The sequence below is a fragment of the Stenella coeruleoalba genome (genome assembly GCF_951394435.1).
Source record: "Stenella coeruleoalba genome assembly, chromosome: 14".
In the NCBI taxonomy this organism is placed as follows: Eukaryota; Metazoa; Chordata; class Mammalia; order Artiodactyla; family Delphinidae; genus Stenella; species Stenella coeruleoalba.
In genome coordinates, this window is record NC_137160.1 from 24631418 (window position 1) to 24653235 (window position 21818).

The 21818-nt window shown below is 37.8% G+C and overlaps 1 protein-coding gene across 2 annotated transcripts in view; it reads left to right on the forward strand.

The window, feature by feature from the left end:
- The window catches only part of DYM (dymeclin), a 377292-nt gene that overhangs the window by 272068 nt on the left and 83406 nt on the right, over positions 1 to 21818 (forward strand). The window lies entirely within an intron of this gene.

Sequence of the window (21818 nt, forward strand, 5' to 3'; positions counted from 1 at the left end):
CTGAAAAGTAAAGTGGAGTGCTATTTAATGCTATTTGAGACTTAGTCTCTGTACAAACCTTACACAAAAGCTTATTTGCTGCTGCTTTGCTAGAAATCTCACAGACACCTAGATTTTCACCCAGTACAGTCTGAAGACCATTGACTGAGTGGGGAGGAGGGCCTGCAAGATCACTGGGTTAATTGTTTTTTGAAATTTTTCAAATATACAAAAAAGTTGAAAAATTTTACAGTGAACACCCGTATACCTACCACCTAAATTCTACAGTGAACATTTTACTAAACTTGCTTTATTACCTACCTATTCATCTCTGACCTTCTATCAGTCCATTGCCATCTTTTATACATGTCATAGTGAGTTGCCCAGTACCCATCATTTTAATAACTACATGGTATTCCATTGTCCAGATGGACTATAATTTATTTAACCAGTCATTGACTGTTGGACATTTGGGATTGTGGTAGGCGTAATGACCCTTAGGAATTGTGGTAGAGAAAAGTGTCCATGTCCTAATCCCCAGAACCCGTGGATATGTTAAGTTACACAGCAAAAGGGACTTTGCAGATGTGAGTAAGTTTATGAACCTTAAGATAGGGAGATTAGTTTCGCTTATTCAGGTGGACCAAATCGAAACACGGAAACCCTTAAAAGCAGAGAACTTTCTCCATCTGGAGCAGAAAACAAATGCCAAAAGGGGAAGTCAGAGAGATTCAAAGCTGAGAAGGATTTGACACACCGTTGCTGGTTTGAGACGGAGGGGACAATGTGATGCAGGCAACATAAGTTACTAACAGAGATTCCCAGCTGACAACCAGCAAGAAAATAGGAAACTCAGCTCTGCAGCCATGAGGAACTGAGTTCTGCCAACAACCTGAATGAACTTGGAAGGGGATTCTCCTTCAGATCCTCCAGATAAGTGCCTCGCCCAGCTGACAGCTTGATTTTGGTCTCCTGAGACCAGGGCAGAGGAACCAACCAAACCTACCTGAATGTCTGCAGAACTATGAGATAATAAATTTGTGTTGTTTTACACTGCTAAATTTGTGATAATTTGTTATGGCAGCAATAGAAAACTAATTCAGGGATGATGAGCATTTTTGTTCTTTTCGTACAATAAACATCCACAGGGCTGAATCCTTGAGCACAGTCTTACTTATTTCCTTAGGATAAATTTCTAACATTAGAATTGCAGGGACCATAGGGTCATCGAATTTAATCCGATTTTTGACCTTATAAGAAACATCCTTGTGAAAAAAACATTTAATTGGCACTGACAGAAAAAAAAAAGAATTGCAGGGACCAAAAAAAAAAAGTCTTATTTTTTTAAGACTTTTAGTACATATTTATAAATTCATCCCTGGAAAAGTTGTTTCAGATTACACTTCCATCAGTACTCTGTTGAGAATGTCCATTTCCTGTCTTCTTGACAATATTGGGAATTTACTTTATTTGTTACTTTTAATCATTGTGATAGGTGTAAAAAAAAGATACAGCGTTATAATTTTATTGCGCATTTTTTAACTACTAGAAAGTTGAACATATTTTAATGATTTTATCTTTTGTGAATTATGTGTTTGTGTCCATTGTGCATTTTTCAGTTGAAGCCCCTTTTTCCTACTTTACCAAAAAACTTTTCAAATGAGAAATGATAATTTTTCTCAAGTTCCTTTTAAAAATCGACTAGGGTGATCATAACTTTTTTCTTCTTTGAGCATTTACATGATTACATCAATAGATTTCCTAATATTGCATCATTCTAGAATTTTTGAAACTATTTGGGTTGTAGAATTTTTTGTATGATGTTGACTTTGATAAGTATATGTTTCATTGAGTATTTTGGTGACACTGGTTTTTATTTTCATTTTTGAGCTAACTTTACCGTATTTTAAAATCAGTTATTGTTACTCTCCTTTAAGGAAAAAAATGAGAAACTATCTTTTTCTTCTGATTTAAAAGCTTAACTGGCGTAGTAATTGTATATTCCCTAAAGATGTAAAGGAGTTACTTATAAAATTATATAAGCACAATCCTTTTTAACAGCATTACCTCTGACACATTTTTCCCTTTTTTTTCATGTTATTCTCTTCACATTTTTTATTTAATTATAGGTCAAGTTGAACAATTTGTGTTTACGAAGATAACTTTTTTTCATTCAAATTGTCAACTTAAAAAAATATTCTATTATGAAAAAATTCAAACATATTACAGAAGTTGTTTAATGAACCCCTATATGCCTATTATCTAGATTTGACGATTAGATTTTGTCATACGTCCTTCATCTGAACCTTTGATTTTTTCCCTTGCTGAACTATTTCAAAGTACATCTTGGAATTTTACTCCTTCATATTTTGGTATGCATCCCTAAAAATAACAGCTTCTTTCATAATCACATATCATTATCATACCTAACAAAAGTAACTATTTCCCATTTGTAATCTAATATACAGCGTAATCAGAGTTCTCCAGTAGTCTCAAATAGGGCTATTGGCAGTGTGCTAAACTCAGAATCCAAATAAAATTCACACATTTAGCTGTTATATCTATTAAATCTCTTTTAATCTAGAGCAGTTCCTTCTCCATTTCTTTTTTCCTATACCATTCTCAAGTTGCAAAAACAGCCATTTGTCCTGTAGACTCTTCCATATTCTGAATATGTCCTTTTGCTTTCTTTGGTATTATTTAACTTGTTCTGTGTCCCTCATATTTACTGTACATTGAAGTTAGCTCTAAAGGCTTGAATAGATTCAGATTCATCTTTCTTGGCAAGAATACTTCATAGGTGGAACTGTTTGCCCCATACATCAGGAGACATTGTCTTACTTTCAGTGATGCTAAGATCAGTGATTTCAGGTGGGGACAGCCTGGTTTCTCCATTGTGAAGATTCACTTCAGATTTTTATCTAATAGTTTACAGTTCATTGAATAGTATTACCAAAATTAGTTGATTAAGAATTGTAATATTTTGATTTTTCAAAATTGTTTCTTTTTATAGTTACTAGCTGTAATTCTCCTATAAAGAAGTATGTTCCTCCATCAGATGGGGCTAGGTGAAATACAGTTCATAAAGGAAAGGCTTAATTACTCCCTTTTAATCTTTAATTTTCAGAGTAAGAAGCTGGTGGTCTAGTTATAATGTTTTCCAATGAATTGGTGGATTTTAGGGGTGAGAGGTTTCTCTCATCTTTTAAAGGATTATTAGTAAACTTATGGAGGTTTTTAAAATTGAAATATGGTTAATTTACAATATTGTGTTAGTTTCAGGTGTACAGTATAGTGATTTGGAGGGTTTTTTGCAGATTATATTTCATTATAGGTTATTATAAGATATTGGGTATAGTTCCCTGTGTTATACAGTCAGTCTTTGTTGCTTGTGTAACTCATGGAGTTTTACATATTGAATATGTTTACACCCACTGCATTCTTATTCTTAAAAAAAACTTTTTAATGAAGTATTGCACACATACAGAAAAGTGCATAAATCATAACTACATAGTTAGAAGAATTTATCACAGATTGTCCCCCTTTGGCTGCTTTTAAGATACTCTTTGTCGTTGGTTTTTTTAGCAGTTTTACTTAGAGTGGTTTTGGTCAAATTCATCCTGCTAGTGTTTATACTGCTTCTTGAATTTGTTGCTTGAAGTATTTCCTCAGTTATAGAAAATTCTCAGCTAGTACCTCTGAAATATTGTTTCTGTTCCTTTGTCTTTATTCTGGATGTTTTATTATCAACTATTTTCTATTTCACTAATTTTCTCTACAGTTGTGTCTTATCTGCTGTTTAACCCAACCATTAAGTTCTTAATTTCAGTTATTGTATTTTTAATGTCCAGATTTTTCATGCAGTTCTTTTATGTAGTTTCCAATTCTCTGCCAGAATTCTCAGTCTTGTCCTCAAATCTGCTAAGCACAGTTATTTTAAAGTACATGTCTGATGTTTCCCTGTGGGTCTGTTTCTACTGTCTATTGTTTCTCTTGTCTTTTGGTTATGTGCTTCTCTTTAGAAGTGCCTAGTTATTTTTATTAAGTGGGAGACACTGTATATGAAAAATTCTGGAGATAATTAGAGGCCCTGGGTAAGGTTTTCTTCCTCCAGAGACGATTTTTGCTTGTGGCAACTGTCTAGGCTAGGAATGCTTTACACCCAGATTGGCCTAATCCTATCTGATTAAGATGCTTCAAAGCTGGATTTGAGTCTCTGTGAGGGGTGATCTTTTTCTTTTTACTCTTGACAATTCATGTGTAGCTCTTGGACTTTCAGATGAAAGCCTGAGGGAATTTACCTGGGCCCCTCTTCTTTGACAGACCCTGAATTCCAGTCTTTGTCCTTGCCTTCTTCAAGTCCTTTGACCCTGTCGAACTTTACACTAAGCTTCTTAGCTACTCAGGCTCTTAGCTATACTTCAGCATACACCTTTATGGGAAAAGTTGTTCTAAATGCCAGATTTATCCTCTGGGCCTTCCTTTTTTCCTAAATCTTGCACTAATAATTTCTTACTGCCTTGATAGCTTTCTGAGGCCATTAAATGTGTATGATGACTTTCTGAGGACATTAAACAGTGTGTATGGATATGTACATGCACATATCCAGCTTTTATAGCAGTTCTCGGGTGAGAGAGTCAGTCTAAAACATCTATTCCACCTTCCAGAAGTCTCATATTTGAAGCTCAGCTCTTTGAAGTTTTATCTTTGGTTACTTGTTTTCACATCATGTTGACTTCTGGGTCCCTTTAACACAGTCCACTAGTCATTAAAAGCTTCCTTGATTTCCAGCACAAGGTGTCCCAGCTAATATTCTGTACTTTCTGCTACGGACCTGGTATCAGTCATCTTTTCAAGAAGACTTGGGTTGGGTGGGGTTTTTTTTCTTTTGGGTTTGTTTGGGTTTTTTTGGTGGTGAATAGTGTTTAGAGAATATAATCTGACAGTTGATGTTCCCATTGCTATTTGGTTGTCATTACTACTAGACCTTTTCAGTGGACTATTAATAAAGATATATACATTTTTCCAAAGAAAAAGTCATTTGTTTATGATTTTAAATTCACATTTAACATTATGAACTTTTAGCTTTATTTCTTCGGTTTTATGTTTGTATCTCCTCTCTCACACTGAAAACCTTGATTCCCAAAAGCATTAACATAATTATTTTCTTCCATTAAGTAATCTATAGCTTCAAAATAATGCCATCAGTGTGACTGTTAACAGTGAGACTATTGAATAAAGTTTGATATTTCAGTTCTATTTGTCTTTAGAATATATTCTACTTAATATTCTACTAAGATTATACTTACATACAGTCAAACTACTATGTTCCAAAGCCACATGAAGTAATTCTTATGTCTGTATCCTTGTGTCATCCTTCTGATACATCATTCAAGTTTGTTGTCAGGTTTTAGAGAATTCTTTTTAATTCTTGATTTAATTTTATTTTGGGTTATGTAAGGTATATGTTTCCAAAGTCAAAACTGTGTAACAAGGTGTACCTAGGAAGGCCTTGCTTTCATCCCTATTCCCTCTTCTTGTTTCTTCCCTTCTTCTAAAGGTAACTGTTTTTATTTGTATTATTTTTAGTTTATTCTTCCAGAGGTTTTGTTTTGTTCTGTTTGCATACACACACTCTCTCTCTTCCCTAAGTCCTTTGTTACTCAGGAGATAACATACCATGTGTACTGTTCTACACCTTGCTATTTAAACAGTAAGTCCCAGAGGTCACTCCATCTTAGTGTAAAGCCATCTTCATTGCTTTTCCCAACTGCATAGTATTCCACTATGTGGACATACCATAGTTTATTGATGGACATTTTGTTTTCTTTCACTATTGCAAATGATGCCATAATGAATAGTCTTGTGCATATGCTGTTGCATAGTTGTGCAGAGGTACCTTTGTAATCACTTCCTAAAGGTGGGATTTCTGAGTCAAAGTGCAAATGCCCATTTAGTTTTTCTGTATATTGTCAAATGTTCCTCCAATGAGGTTGTACCATTTTGCATTCCCACTAACATAACATGAGAGTTCCAGTTTTCCTACAATCTCGCTAATAGTATATCATTAGTTTTTCTAATTTTGCATTTTTGTCACAGATTGTCTATTTTCTTAGAGAATTGTACGAAGAATTTTAATTGAAATGTCCTCCATATCTGTAGTTACAGTCCTTTTATCTTCCCTAATGTTTTATATTTGTGTTTTTCCTCTTTTTCCTGATGAGCATTTTGTCTATCTTTTGTTTGCTTTTAAAAGGAGCAAATTTATTTACTTATTCTCTTGTGGTGTTTTTTCTGTTTTCTTATTTATTCATTTAGGGTTTTTTTAATTTAATTTTATTTTATTTTTATTTTATTTTATTTTATTTTATTTTATTTTTTGTGGTATGCGGGCCTCTCACTGTTGTGGCCTCTCCCGTTGTGGAGCACAGGCTCCGGACGCGCAGGCTCAGTGGCCATGGCTCACGGGCCTAGCCGCTCTGCTGCATGTGGGATCTTCCCAGACTGGGACACGAACCCGTGTCCCCTGCATTGGCAGGCGGACTCTCAAACACTGCGCCACCAGGGAAGCCCAGGTTTTTATTTTTTATTATTTTTTTCTGTCTTGCTTTCTATGGGTTTATAATGTTTACTATTTAAATTTTACTTATTTACTTATGGATGACTATGAGGCTGTGCCTTTTCTGTAAGTATGCCATTGTTAGCATCTCTGTTATTGATTAGCATTTTTCAATTTAAGAGATTTACATTTTCCTGTATTCAAAGCTGTGTGTTTTTTCTTTTAGAAACTCTGGATTTTTTTCCCCAAACTTTGAAAAGCCTCCCTGTCTTCACTATCTCATGCCTGGGTCAAGATTATGAAAATATTTACCTGTATATTTTCTACCGCCTTAAGATTTATTTTTCACCTTTCAGTGTTCTAGCATTCTTTTTGTTGAGAGGAATGAATTAGAGCTCTTGCCTTTACTTTTTTTCTACTTAATTATTACTCAGTTAACCCAGTAGCAATGATTCAATTATTTATCCCCTCTGATATGAAATTCCATATAATTTATTGAATTCCCATGTATACTTGGATATGTTTCTGGATTCTTTTTCTTCCGATGTTCTTTTGAAAGGAGCAAATATATTTCTATGGTACCATTTCTAATATATTAATTAGTAAAGCTTTGTGTACTATGTCTCGTTCTGTTAGAAAATGTCTTCCCTTTGCTGTTTTTCAAAATGGTAAATAGTAGTTCCAAAGTACACCCTTAACTTTCAGTCTCTGCTATCTCCTTTCTGTTTCTCATGCCCTTGGCACTATGACTAGCAAGTAACACACCTGAATCTCTACCTCAGTAGGTTTTCAGAATGTGCTCCCTGGACCTCTCTGGGTATTTTTCAGTGTCTCTTCTCTGAGAGCTACTTGAAGTTCGCCAGTGCTGTTCTTTAGCCAGAAGTGTTTTTCCTTCTCTCTTTGGGTACTTCTCAGCTGGAAGGAGCCCTAAAGGTCCTCTTTGTACTAAGGGAAGTCCTGAACTCATCTGCCTTGACCTGTGAGGCCTACTTGATCTAGTTTCACCTATTGTTATTCCTTTCTTATATTTGACACTCTAGCCAAACTGGATATCCCTACTGTTCCATGGTCCACTTCACTATTAGGCCTTTTGTACATGCAGTTCCTTCTGCCTATCCACCTCTCCCACCAACTTGTACATGTATCTGCCTATTAATAATAAGTAATCATAGTAACTACCAGGTAATGAGCACTTTCCATCTGCTAGGCAAGACAGCAAATGTTGTGAAGTACATTGTACTATTTAATCACATCCTATAAAACAGGTAATATTCTAATTTCTCAGATGAGAAAGCTGAGGCTCAAAGAAATTCAGTAAATTGCCCAAGGACACACAGCTAGTAAATGCTAAAGCTGGGGTTCAAACTTAGGCCTGACTCCAGAGCTTATGTTCCTAACCACTCTGCTGTACTTCCTCTGGGAAGCCTCTTTCTCCTGCCTGCCCCCGCACCAACCCCCAAGTTTCCCACAGCACCAAATACTTCTCAGGGTGTATCTCCTCTAAATGATAACCTGTGTAAAGGTATGGACATGTCTGGAGCACTACTCTGTCCCCAGCACTTACCAAATCATATATTCTGTTTTACTTATGGACCATATAACTTATTTTATGTGTCTCATAATTTGCTGTTCCATGCCAGTCATTGTGCATAGGACAGCAGAGTCTAAAGCAAAAAGTATTTATGACTGTAAATGGTCACACCTCTGCTGCTAGGCTGCTAATAGGGAGTTGGATCATTCTAGTTGGGACTGGAGTTGGGTTTGGGTTTTGTATCTTCATTGTACCACCAACTTCAAATTTCCCCAGCAGTTGTTACCTATGCTTAAAGAGTGGGCCTGGGTTTGTTTGTTGTTGTTGTTGTTTTTCAGTGTTCCTTTATCATACTCTGCTTTCAGCAGTCCTTGCAGTGGAGTTAGAGAAGAGAACAAATATTTGTATTGTCCTGGTCCAGCCTCAATCTTGAGGAGTCCTTGGGTGCATCCAGGTCTTAGAGATAGGGCTTTCTCAGCATCTCTGCTCCTCCTCCCCTTGGCAACCAAACTGCCTCATATCTGTGGTGGGCCTTGAGTGGGAGTTTTCTGCCCCTTCCCCAGTGATAGCAGACCTCTGCTTGGTATTGGTATAGGTATGGGATCCTGGCCCCAACCCCCGTGTTAGAAGGTTTTTGCTTCTATCCCTCCACCAGCAAGAATGGATCTTTATGGTCACCTTATCTTTGATAAAGGAGGCAGGAATGTACAGTGGAGAAAGGACAGCCTCTTCAATAAGTGGTGCTGGGAAAACTGGACAGGTACATGTAAAAGTATGAGATTACAACACTCCCTAACACCATACACAAAAATAAGCTCAAAATGGATTAAAGACCTAAATGTAAGGCCAGACACTATCAAACTCTTAGAGGAAAACATAGGCAGAACCCTCTATGACATAAATCACAGCAAGATCCTTTTTGACCCACCTCCTAGAGAAATGGAAATAAAAACAAAAATAAACAAGTGGGACCTAATGAAACTTAAAAGCTTTTGCACAGCAAAGGAAACCATAAACAAGACCAAGAGACAACCCTCAGTATGGGAGAAAATATTTGCAAATGAAGCAACTGACAAAGGATTAATCTCCAAAATTTACAAGCAGCTCATGCAGCTCAATAACAAAAAAACCAAAAAACCCAATCCAAAAATGGGCAGAAGACCTAAATAGACGTTTCTCCAAAGAAGATATACAGACTGCCAACAAACACATAAAAGAATGCTCAACATCATTAATCATTAGAGAAATGCAAATCAAAACTACAATGAGATATCATCTCACACCACTCAGAATGGCCATCATCAAAAAATCTAGAAACAATAAATGCTGGAGAGGGTGTGGAGAAAAGGGAACACTCTTGCACTGCTGGTGAGAATGTGAATTGGTACAGCCACTATGGAGAACAGTATGGAGGTTCCTTGAAAAACTAAAAATCGAGCTACCATAGGACCCAGCAATCCCACTACTGGGCATATACCCTGAGAAAACCATAATTCAAAAAGAGTCATGTACCACAATGTTCATTGCAGCTCCATTTACAATAGCCAGGAGATGGAAGCAACCTAAGTGTCCATCGACAGGTGAATGGATAAAAGAGATATGGCACATATATACAATGGAATATTACTCAGCCATAAAAAGAAACGAAATTGAGTTATTTGTAGTGAGGTGGATGGACCTAGAGTCTGTCATACAGAGTGAAGTAAGCCAGAAAGAGAAAGACAAATACTGTATGCTAACACATATATATGGAATCTAAGAAAAAAAAATGTCATGAAGAACCTAGGGGTAAGACGGGAATAAAGACACAGACCTACTAGAGAATGGACTTGAGGATATGGGGAGGGGGAAGGGTAAGCTGGGACAAAGTGAGAGAGTGGCCTGGACATATATACACTACCAAACGTAAAATAGATAGCTAGTGGGAAGCAGCCCCATAGCACAGGGAGATCAGCTCTGTGGTTTGTGACCACCTAGAGGGGTGGGATAGGGAGGGTGGGAGGGAGGGAGACGCAAGAGGGAAGAGATATGGGAACATATGTATATGTATAACTGATTCGCTTTGTTATAAAGCAGAAACTAACACACCATTGTAAAGCAATTATACTCCAATAAAGATGTTAAAAAACAAAAAGGATCTTTGCCTGTGTCTTGGGGGTGAGAGGGTTTCTTGCTTCTCTTCAGAGGCAGGTGGGTTATGTTCCTACTTCTCCCCTAGAAATAGTGGAAGTTTGCCTGTGCTCTAGGCTGAAAGGGTTTGCTGTCCCAGTAGCTTAAGGCTTTTGCTCAGCATGAGAAGAATGCCTGGGAAGTAGCAGTCTTGGTGCCTGCCCCCAGCTGCAGCTGGTCACCTTCTCTGCAAGCTTGAGCCAAGTGGAGGGGCTCATGAGCGCTCGGTGGAGTCCAGTGGAAAAGAACTTTTGGGTGAATGCAAACTCCACTGCATCTAAGTTTCTCGCTTTCCAGACTGACACATTAGACCACACTTAGCTTTTAAGAATTCATTAAAATTTTAGCCGATTTCTTCTTACCCCTTTCTGTGGAGACCACCTCTTCTGCCTGCACTCTGCCAAAAGCGAGGGAGTGCTTGTGTTCCTTCCTTCCTTAGAGGGACTCGTCCCTCTTGGGAATTCATTTCACTTCATTACCTTGCAGAACTATTCTCTGATGGCCTTAAGAAGACTTTTGACTTATTAAATTATCTCTCTATTCCTCCTTGTTAGGGTAGGAGATGACATTCTTTGCAGCTTTCCACATCCTAAGCAGAAGTCAGTCTGAGTCCCTTAATGCTTCCCTGCATTGCCCAAAGAGCCCATTTGTTTTACATTTGAGGCACAGAAAGGGACTTGTCCGGTCTAGGGCAAAACTGAGACTAGAACTCATTCTAGAGCTTCTCTCTACTAACTTGTAGCTACCTCTCTTTTTCCTTTTTCCTTTTTTTAAATATCAGCACTATAGCTCTTTCTTTTTTTTTTTTTTTTTGCGGTACGCGGGCCTCTCACTGCTGTGGCCTCTCCCGTTGCGGAGCACAGGCTCAGCGGCCATGGCTCACGGGCCCAGCCGCTCTGCGGCATGTGGGATCTCCCTGGACCGGGGCACGAATCCGCATCCCCTGCATCGGCAGGCGGACTCTCAACCACTGCGCCACCAGGGAAGCCCTCTTTTTGTTTTATTTTTTATAATTTTTCTTGGAGTATAGTTTCCTTACAATGTTGTGTTACTTTCTACAGTACAGCAAAGTGAATCAGCTATACGTATACATATATCCCCTCTTTTTTGGATTTCCTTCCCATTTAGGTCACCACAGAGCACTGAGTAGAGTTCCCTATGCTATATACAGTAGGTTCTCATTAGTTATCTATTTTATACATAGTATCAATAGTGTTTATATGTCAATCCCAATCTCCCAATTCATCCCACCCCCCCCTTTCCCCCTTGGAATCCATACGTTTCTTCTCTACGTCTGTGTCTCTATTTCTGCTTTGTAAATAGCTCTCTTATATGTGATTCTTTACTGCCCTTCTTAGCACCACCTACCCTTCTTCCCAAGAATGAAAGAAAAAAGGGCACCAAGCATCATTAGGTCTCTGACATTCGTGTGAAATCCCTGACATACAGTTTAGAGATTATTTCCCTTCTGTGCCTTAACAATATCAAAGATAATTAACAAACATTGAAAAAAATGAGATACAGAAGAATCAGTAGGTTCCTTGGTTTAGAGACTGATTATTTTCAAGCTTCGCCTTATACATTTTTATTCTCAAAGTTTGTTGGGACTTTTTTTTCCATTCTAAACGAACGGTGACACTATTTTAGGTGCTGCGATAATCTAAAGTAAATTCTGAATTTTACTGAAGTTTGAGGTCACCCTAAGATTTTTCTACATTAATTACATTTTTGGGTAGTCTAATAAAATGTGCTTTCTAAATTCAGTATTTTCTACATTCTTTAAGGAAGCTAGGACTAGGAAGGGATTTTTTAAAGCACTTATTTTTGCAAATAAAAACAAGCACTTATTTTTGCAAACAAAAAACTTCAACTCAGGTTAAGTGGTTACCTAAAGTCACACAGCTAGTTACTGTTAGAATTGGCACTGGAACCGGAACTCTTGTATCTCAGAGTGGGGTGATGGGAGGCACTCAGAACAATGTCAAAGCCATTTTTAAAAAGGCAATACATCTTCATAGACAATGATTTCACTTAGATATTACTTTTTATAGGATCTGGAAGGACATTGGTTTTATAATAAAACACCAATGTATTTTGGTTTTGTTTTTGTATTTTTAAGATTTTTTTCATGTGGACCATTTTTAAAGGCTTTATTGAATTTGTTACAATATTGCTTCTATTTTTATGTCTTGGTTTTTTTGGCCACAAGGCACGTGGGATCTTAGCTCTCCAACCAGGGATTGAACCCACATCCCCTGCATTGGAAGGTGAAGTCCTAACCACTGGACTGCCAGGGAAGTCCCAACACCAATGTATTTTGGAGAATGGAAGTGAACACTAATTCTTGATGCAAAGCCTTGCATTTTTAAAAACAATATGAAAAACTCCAAGCTCGGGTGTGTGCTTCCTCTCTTCTGCCAGTGGGAGGGCCTGGGGAGGGGTAAGAAGCACTGTTAGGCACCCCACTTGCTGCCCAGTATGAGTAGTCTGCTAAGGGTAGCTGCTTGTTGGGGGCTGCAGCCTAGCTGGATTTCAATCAGAATGTTCCTTTTTTGTGTGTTCTCTGGCTGTTTTCCAGGTATGGGAGAACATGTGAAGTTAGCCCATGGCCCCTGGCAGCCACCATTATCTTGCCTTTCTGCCACCAGTAAGCATGTTTTAAATAACAGCCTTCCCAGGGTTCTAGTTTAGGCTTGTGGGCCACATTCAGACCCTGTCCAAGGAATGGAGAGAACGACCACATCGTTTTACCCAAGTTGGTGGTGCTAGAGCACAGCCTTCTGCCCTCCCCCTTCCTCCCCCCCGCCCCCCCTCCCCGCATTATCTCCTCTGGTCACAGGATTGATTCTTCAGCTGTGATTTTGCATGTAATAGAAAGCTAGTTCTCGCTATCAGAAGCTCGATATTCTGGGAAAAATCCAATACTGGCTGGAAATAACATGGTGGACACAAAGCTTTTCACCGTGTGTGCCAGTGAATTTTAACAACATAGAGATAACAAGACTCCATCACTGAATGATTGGCTTTGAAGGCCATTTGCACGTTAACTTTAAAAAGAGTCTTGCTTGTGCGCTTCCTCCCCCCTCTTCCCCACTTCGGCAAAGTCCCATTAATTTTGTTGAAGGTTTTATTTTCTGCTGAAAATGCAGGAAATTTAGACAACTCTCTTGGAATCCCCCCAAAACTAATACAAACAAGATACATATGCTTCTCTTAAGGAAACTAAAAATAAATTATTTGAAACTATTTAACTGTATAAATTCCCTCTTGAAAGGAAAAGGAAGTTTATATAATGAAGCAGCCATGACTGCTGTTGACAGGGTAAGATACTCCCACAACTGCCAACTTGTCCGTTTGACGTAAATTCACTACTTAGCACAGATCATGTTCAGTGTTCATTACCAACGTGTACAAAACCATCAGAAATATCTGAAAATGGAGCCATTTTCTCAGGGCCCTTGTTTTTACATTTGAGATTTTCTACAATAAAATAAGTTTGCCTTTTTTTTTTTTTTTTTTTTTTGAGAAGAGAGTCTGTTTGACGAGGAATCCATTCCTGGAACAGAAGCTGTATGTACTAAAAAGAAAATACCATGAATGAAAAAGGCACAATATTCTCCACGTATTTTGCTTCTCTATCAATGAGCCATCTGATATTATCTCTGACAAAGCTAATTTTTGTTAGTATTTTAAAACCTGTCTTTTTTTAAAAAAAACTTATTCCATAAATGTAAGTCCATTTTTTTATACACTTCCCTAAAGGACCAGTTTTGTAAATTAATAAAAGTGTAATTTAGCAGTTATATCTAAAACTAAGAGATGTGATTCTTTGCAGTTATAGTAATTGCATTAATTTATCCACTTTGCAAAGGCAGTTATTTTTTGTTCTTTTTGTAATAATGTCTAAAATCTAAATGATTTACAGTGTTACATGTTAAAATAGATATTGTCAGAAAATTATAATCAACCACTCCCTAATTTAAACTTATTTTTAATTTCTAAATTATGTTTAATTTCTCATTTTTGTTTTATAATTGTTTTATAACATTAAAATATACAGGATGCTTTCTAGTATGATGACAATATGACAAAATATGATAGCGTATAAAATCTCTTTGCTGTAGCTTCTTACATTATATTTTCAGTTGATTTGAGTAATGTCAGAGAAGCTTTATGTCCTTGTCATTTAATTTGTAAATCTGCAGCTGAAAATAATCTTTAAAAGATAGCATTAGAATTAGGACTTGTCACAGAAACAATAAAAAAGAAGTAAAATACCTAGTAACTCCTATAAGTGTAAGAGGGTTAGTATAACCCTTAAGGAACCTCAGTCAGATTGGTTAATGCAAAGTGAAAACTAAGGGCTTCCCTGGTGGCGCAGTGGTTGAGAGTCCGCCTGCCGATGCAGAGGACACGCGTTCGTGTCCTGGTCCAGGAAGATCCCACATGCCGCGGAGCAGCTGGGCCCGTGAGCCATGGCCGCTGAGCCTGCACGTCCGGAAAAAAAACCAAAAAACAAAAAGTGAAAACTAACGTGGAGGATCTTCCCTGGTGGGCCAGTGGTAAAGAATCTGCCTTCCAATGCAGGGGACACGGGTTCAATCCCAGGTCGGGGAACTAAGATCTCACATGCTGCAGAGCAACTAAGCCCGCGCACCACAACTGTTGAGCTCAGGCGCCTCAACAAGAGAGCCTGCGTGCCGCAAACTACAGAGCCCACGCGCTTTGGAGCCCGCACGCCATGAAAACCCCCTGCATGCCACAACTAGAGAGAAGCCTGAGTGCCACAACGAAGAGACCGCACTCCACAACGAAAGATCCAGCATGCCTCAACAAAGATCCTGTGTGCTGCAACTAAGACCCGAAGCAGCCAAAAAAATAAGGAAAATAAATAAATAAAAAAGAAATATTAAAAAAAAAAAGAAATTAAACTACCGTGGAGTATGCTTATTGATGTAAAGTTTCCAGTTTGTACTTCACCTGACTTGGGAATAAAATAAATGGTCAGTAGTTTGGTTTGGGTTTAAATGAGCAGGTGCCTATTTGGGAGTTGAGTATATTACCCTGCTTGTTGCAGCAAATTACTTATTAAAACATTGAGAATAAACTGTCAATATGTTTGAAAGCAGAAATTGTAAGCTATCGAGGTAGTTCATTTTTTTTTTTTAATTTTTTTATTTATGTATTTATTTATTATTTTTGGCTGTGTTGGGTCTTCGTTTCTGTGTGAGGGCTTTCTCTAGTTGCGGCGAGTGGGGGCCACTCTTCATTGCGGTGCGCAGGCCTCTCACTGTCGCGGCCTCTCTTGTTGCAGAGCACAGGCTCCAGACGCGCAGGCTCAGTAGTTGTGGCTCACGGGTCTAGTTGCTCCGCAGCATGTGGGATCTTCCCAGACCAGGGCTCGAACCCGTGTCCCCTGCATTGGCAGGCAGATTTTCAACCACTGCGCCACCAGGGAAGCCCGAGGTAGTTCATTTTTGATATTTAAGTTTAATATATTAGGACTTAACATAAATGGATGTGAATACTTGTGAACATAAAATTCTGCAGAAGTTAATATTCTGACTTGTATTACTACAGTAGTCATAGCATCGCACTGGGTTGCTCTTGGATGACTTTGAGAGAGAATTCTGAAACTCAAAGTTTCTTCTTCCTCTTCTACTAATTCAAATACCAGTGTGAGATGAAAATATAATTGAGAGAGCTATAGTCAGATTATTTTGATAGTTCCCTTTGTTCCAAAAACATAAAAGTAATAGATGAACTGTAACAAGAGAACCTTTAAAACATATAGCCTTACCCCAAAATGAGATAGATACTTCAGGATCAACCAGAAATAGAAAAAGCCGTCAATGCAGATAGCAAGGTCTGAAGCAGTGAGGCTGCCAAGCTTCAGGCCTGGAAGGAGGCGGGAGTGGCTGGGAGCTCAACTGCTGCAGGGCAGGCGTAGCACTAAGGGGCCCAGTGAGAGGCAGCATGCTAGTGCCAGGTTCCCTGCTAGAAACTGAGAGCTGGAATAGACCACTTACTGTAAAGAGCCTGAATAGAAGTACTAATAATGACGATTAAGTTCTATGCCTAGGGAGGTGGGAGGACACAGAACCAGCTTCACGATGGGATCTTGAGCCCGTTGTGAGGGATGTGGCTTGGTGACGGACCCTGCCTATACTGCCTTCAATGTGACTGCAGGGCAGCAGCCCTGAGATACCAACAGTGAGACCTAGTTTCAGACTGGGGGCTCTAGGAAGCTGCTGCATGACCTGTAGATTTGGGGGGATTAAGCTACATCAGATGAGCCTACACAACCAAAGTTCCAAATACATGCCAAAATCTAACTTAATGCTAAGAAAGACAGTCATGAACATAGTCATGATCATAAGTAAGGTAAATTTATCCAAAGAGAATTAAAATTTAATAGGATAATTTTGAAAGCACTCTAAGTATTTTTAATACCCTCAAAGATAAATGAAGGATATAATATTCATTGAGATGAATAAATAATTAATGAAATAAAAACAGGGAGAAATGAAATAAGAACATGACTCAGAGAACTATTCAATTAGAAAGCTTAGAATGAAAACTATAGTCATTAAAATTGAAAGCTCGGTAGACAAAATAAGTTCTAAAGTGGGTACTATCAAAAAGGGTTAGTAAATTGGAAGGTAATGAGAAAAAATTATCCAAATTATCTTTATGGAAGAGACTAGGTTGTCAGATGAAAAGTATGCTCTGTATACTGAGCAGGATACATAAAGATAAATCAACACCTAAACACATGGTCGTGAAACTCAAGAGTGTTAAAGGATAAAAAAGTAAATCTTAAAAGCTATCAAAAAGATTTTCTACAGGGGAACAGTAGTTAGGTTTGCAGTAAACTTCTCCATGACAGAAATAGATGCCAGAATAAAGTGAACCGATATCTTTAAAGTGCAGAAGAAAGTAACTGTAATTCTAACTATAATTCTTATTTATATATAGTTAAAATATAATGTAAGAGTGAATGCAAAATCAAGACATATTTCAACCACACAAGGACTAAAGGAGTTTATTAGCCATAGACTTCACTGAAAGCACTACTAAAGGATGTACTTCAAATAGAAGAAGAATAGATCTGTAAAGAAGTGGAATGCAAGAAAGAGTGGTGTACACTGAAATTCATATGTAAATTTAGTTAACCATTGACTTTTTAAAAACCAATTTATGGGGTTTTTTAAAAGATGAAATTAAAAATCTAAGCTACTGTAACAAAACAAGGAAGAATGGAGTCAGGGGCTTGCTGTTCAAGGAGCAGCGAAAGTATGTTAACCTCCTTAGATCTTGTTCAGGAGGTAGACAGCAGTATTTCTAAAGTTGGATGTGTATGTTAAAATTTTAAGGGCTACCTCTATAAGAATAGAAATGCTATCTTTAGCCTGTAAACCAGCAGAGAGGAAAAGGAGGGGCCAGGATAACAAAAAGCTTTATTAATTCAACAGAAGCTGGAAAGGGAAGACAGGTTTGGAAGAGGTACACTTATAAAGGATGGCAAAAAAATATGGCAGGTTATACATTCCAGAGATGACGGCCACAACATCTTCTGCTTCACGTGCTCTTCTAGAACTTTGCCACTCCTCAGTAAATTGTGTGTGGCACCATTTGGTAGTAACACTAAATGGCAGTGACAGTAAGTGATTTCCAACATTGAATCTCCTGGAACCTTCAACCTGTGAGGAAGCTCATGCAGCCCAGAAGAGACCATGCAAAGAAGAATCAAAGGCTCTGGTCCCCACCCACAGCTGTGCCCCCAGCTCACAGCCAGCACCAACTTGCCAGCCATATTACGATAGAGAGCTGTCATAGAAGTAGACTCTCCAACCGCCACTCAAGCAGCCCCATGTGAAGCGTATGGAGCAGAGACAAACTGTTCCCACCAAGGCCAGCCCAAATTGTTAGCAAAACAAATGATTATTGCTATTCTAAGCTGCTAAGCTTCGAAGAACAGGCATACCTTGGAGATAATTTCAGGTTCGGTTCTAAACCGCTGCAATAAAGCGAATATCACAATACAGTGTGTCACAAATCTTTTGGTTTCCCAGTGCATATAAAAGTTATGTTTACACTAAGTCTATTATGTATGCAATAACACACTGTCTAAAAAAACAAATGAGCATATCTTAATTAAAAATTACTTTATCGCTAAAAGCTGCTAACCATCATCTGATAATGCAGGGTTGCCACAAACCTTCAATTTGTAAAAAAACAGTTATCTGTGAAGTGCAGTAAAATGAGGTATGCCTGTAGTTAGTTATACAGCAATAGATTACTGATATAAAGTCACAAAACAAGATGGTAGGAATAAATTCCAAAGATATCAGTAATAACAATGTAAGTGAATTAAACTCAAAAGTCAGACTATTAGATTAGATTTAAAAATTATAAAGCCTAGCAGCATAGTTGTTTTTAACCGTATTTGTTTTCAGTAACACAGAAAGTTTGAAAATTAAAGATATACCTAGCAAATGCTAAACAAAATAAAGATGGTATATATATATTATATATATATTATATTTATATATATATATATTTCTTTTGGGGGGGTGCTGCATTGGGTCTTCATTGCTGTACGCAGCCTTCCTCTAGTTGTAGCGAGCAGGGGCTACTCTTCGTTGCGGTACACAGGCTTCTCATTGCGGTGGCTTCTCTCGTTGCAGAACATGGGCTTCAGTAGTTGCAGCACGTGGGCTCAGTAGTTGTGACACGCGGGCCCTAGAGCACACGGGCTTCAGTAGTTGTGGCACGTGGGCTCAGTAGTTGCAGCACATAGGCTCTAGGGCCCACAGGCTTCAGTAGTTGTGGCTCGAGGGTTCTAGAGTGCGGGCTCAGCAGTTGCGGTGCACAGGCTTAGTAGGTCCATGGCATGTGGGATCTTCCCGGACCAGGGATCGAACCCATGTCCCCTGCATTGGCGGGTGGATTCTCAACCACTGCGCCACCAGAGAAGTCCCAGCAATATTAATATCAGTAAAACATACACTTATGAATAAAGAGAAGCAATACATAATGATAACGTTTTTAAAAAGAGGCCAATCATGAACCTACAGTCATTTTGAATACAAGAATCACTCAGAGGAATTGATAAATACTTAATCACTACGGGAAATTGTGATATAATGTTATTAAAAACTGATAACTCTTTCAGGCAATGAATATTAAAAAGAACAATTACACTTGTTCATGAGAAAATGAGAGCAGGAGCTTTCCTACATTGTCATTGTAAATGGGTTGTTATTGCTCCTTATGCAATGTCTGGCAACATCTATTAACATTACAAACACAACCTTTTCAGCCATCCCTCTCCTGGAATCTCCCAGAGAAACAAGAGTGCCCATATGTAAGAACAGAGCTACCAGGATGCTTATTGCAGCCTTGTTTATGGAAACAAGGAAACAAAATAAATTGGATGCCCATTAGTAGAAGGACATTTTGATAAATTTTACATGTTTTACACATATAAACCTATAATACATTGTTACTGTTTTGTTTCTGGAATCAGTTTTCCTTTAGAATGATTTAAAATAAAAATGTCTTTATTTCCTTGTGTAGATCTACAGTTCTGTCTAGTTTCATATTCCTCCTGTCTGAAGAAATTCCTTTAACATTTCTTATAGTGTGGGTGTACAAGTAATACATTATCTCAACTTTTTTTAGTCTGAGAAAGTATTTATCTTACCTTCCTATTTGAAAGATATTTTTGCTAGTGATAGCATTCTTGCTTGACTCTTATTTCAACACTTTATTGATGCTGCTTCATTTAGATTGGCTTGCATAATTTCTCATGAGGGGTCTACTGTAATTCTTAGCTTTGTGCCTCTGTATTTAATCTGTTTTTTCCTTGGGCTGCCTTCAAGATTTTCTCTTTCTCTTTGGTCTTCAGTAGTTTGAATATGATGCATCTAGTTGTGTGGTTTTTTGTTGTATGGGTGGGGGGGTTGTTTAGGGAATACTTTGGAGTTATTCTGAGCTTCTTGTATCTGTTGTTTGATTCTTTTGTTATTTTAAAAAAATGCTCAGCCATTATCTCTAAAAGATTCTTTCAAGTCTACTGTTGAACCTATCTAGATATTCTTTACTGCTATTACCTTTTTTTTTTAATTCTAACATTTCCACGTGTTACTTTCTTATAGTTGTTTTTTTTTTGTAATTTTTAAATTTTATTTTTGGCCACATGGGGTCTTCGTTGCTGCATGTGAGCTTTCTCTAGTTGTCGTGAGTGGGGGGATACTCTTCGTTGCGGTGCGCAGGCTTCTCATTGTGGTGGCTTCTCTTGTTGTGGAGTATGGGCTGTAGGTGCACGGGCTTCAGTAGTTGCAGCAAGTGGGCTCAGTAGTTGTAGCACATGAGCCCTAGAGCACACAGGCTTCAGTAGTTGTGGCACACAAGCTTAGTTGCTCTGTGGCATGTGAGATCTTCCCAGACCAGGGCTCGAACCCGTGTCTCCTGCATTGGCAGGCAGATTCTTAACCACTGCACCACCAGAGAAGTTCCCTCTTATAGTTTTCAACTCTGCTAAAATTCCCCATCAATGCAAGCATATTATAGACTCATAGTAGATTTTGTATATCATAATTCTTTTAAATTCCCTATTTGGTATTTTCAGTATCTGTGTATCTCTGGGTCTGCTGATTACTTTTGTCTCTTGGACATGGATTGTTTTTACTTGCTTTTTGTTTATCTCATAAATTTTGATTGAATGCTGGACATTATGGTTAAAACAATATAGGTGGAGGTAAATTGTATGGAAACAAGTATACCTTTTTGTCTGCTAGACCAGGGGTGGTAAACTTTTCTGTAAGGCACCAGCTAGTATTTTTTATTTTGTAGGCCATACAGTCTTTGAAGTGAAGTGTACTTTATCAGATATTAATATAGCCATCCCTACTTTCTTTAGATTAATATTTGCATGTTATATCTTTTTCCATTCTTTTACTTGCTATCTAACTCTATTTAAAGTGAGTTTTATATTTGAAGTTTCTTATAGATTGCATATAGTTGGGTCATGTGTTTTTTATCCACTCTGCCATTCTTTGGGTTTTAATTATTGTATTTATACTGTATACAATTAATGTAATAATTGATATGTTAGAACTTAAGTCTGCCTATTTTACTTTCTGCTTTCTGTTTGTTCCTTGTTTCTCATCTGTCTTATTTGACTGCCTTCCTGTGGATACTTGAACATTTTTTTAGAATCCCATTTTGACATATCAGTAGTATTTTTGTGTGTACTATCTCCTTGTATAAATTCACTCTAGGCATTTACATACATAACTTACCACAGTCTAGTCGTGTTGACATTTTACCAGTTCAAGTGAGATGTAGAAACCTTCCCCTCTTTAAATCCCTTTGCTCTCCCTGGTTTATAATGTAATTGTCTTAGGTGTTCCTTTACATCCATTGAGAACCACATCAGACAGTGTTATAATTTCTGCTTCAGCTGTCAAACATAATTTAGAAAACTCAAGAGGAGAAGGAAAGTGCTGTATTCACCTGTGTTTTTGCTTTCCATTGTTCTTTCTTTCAAGGGAGATATTGATTGCTTACTTT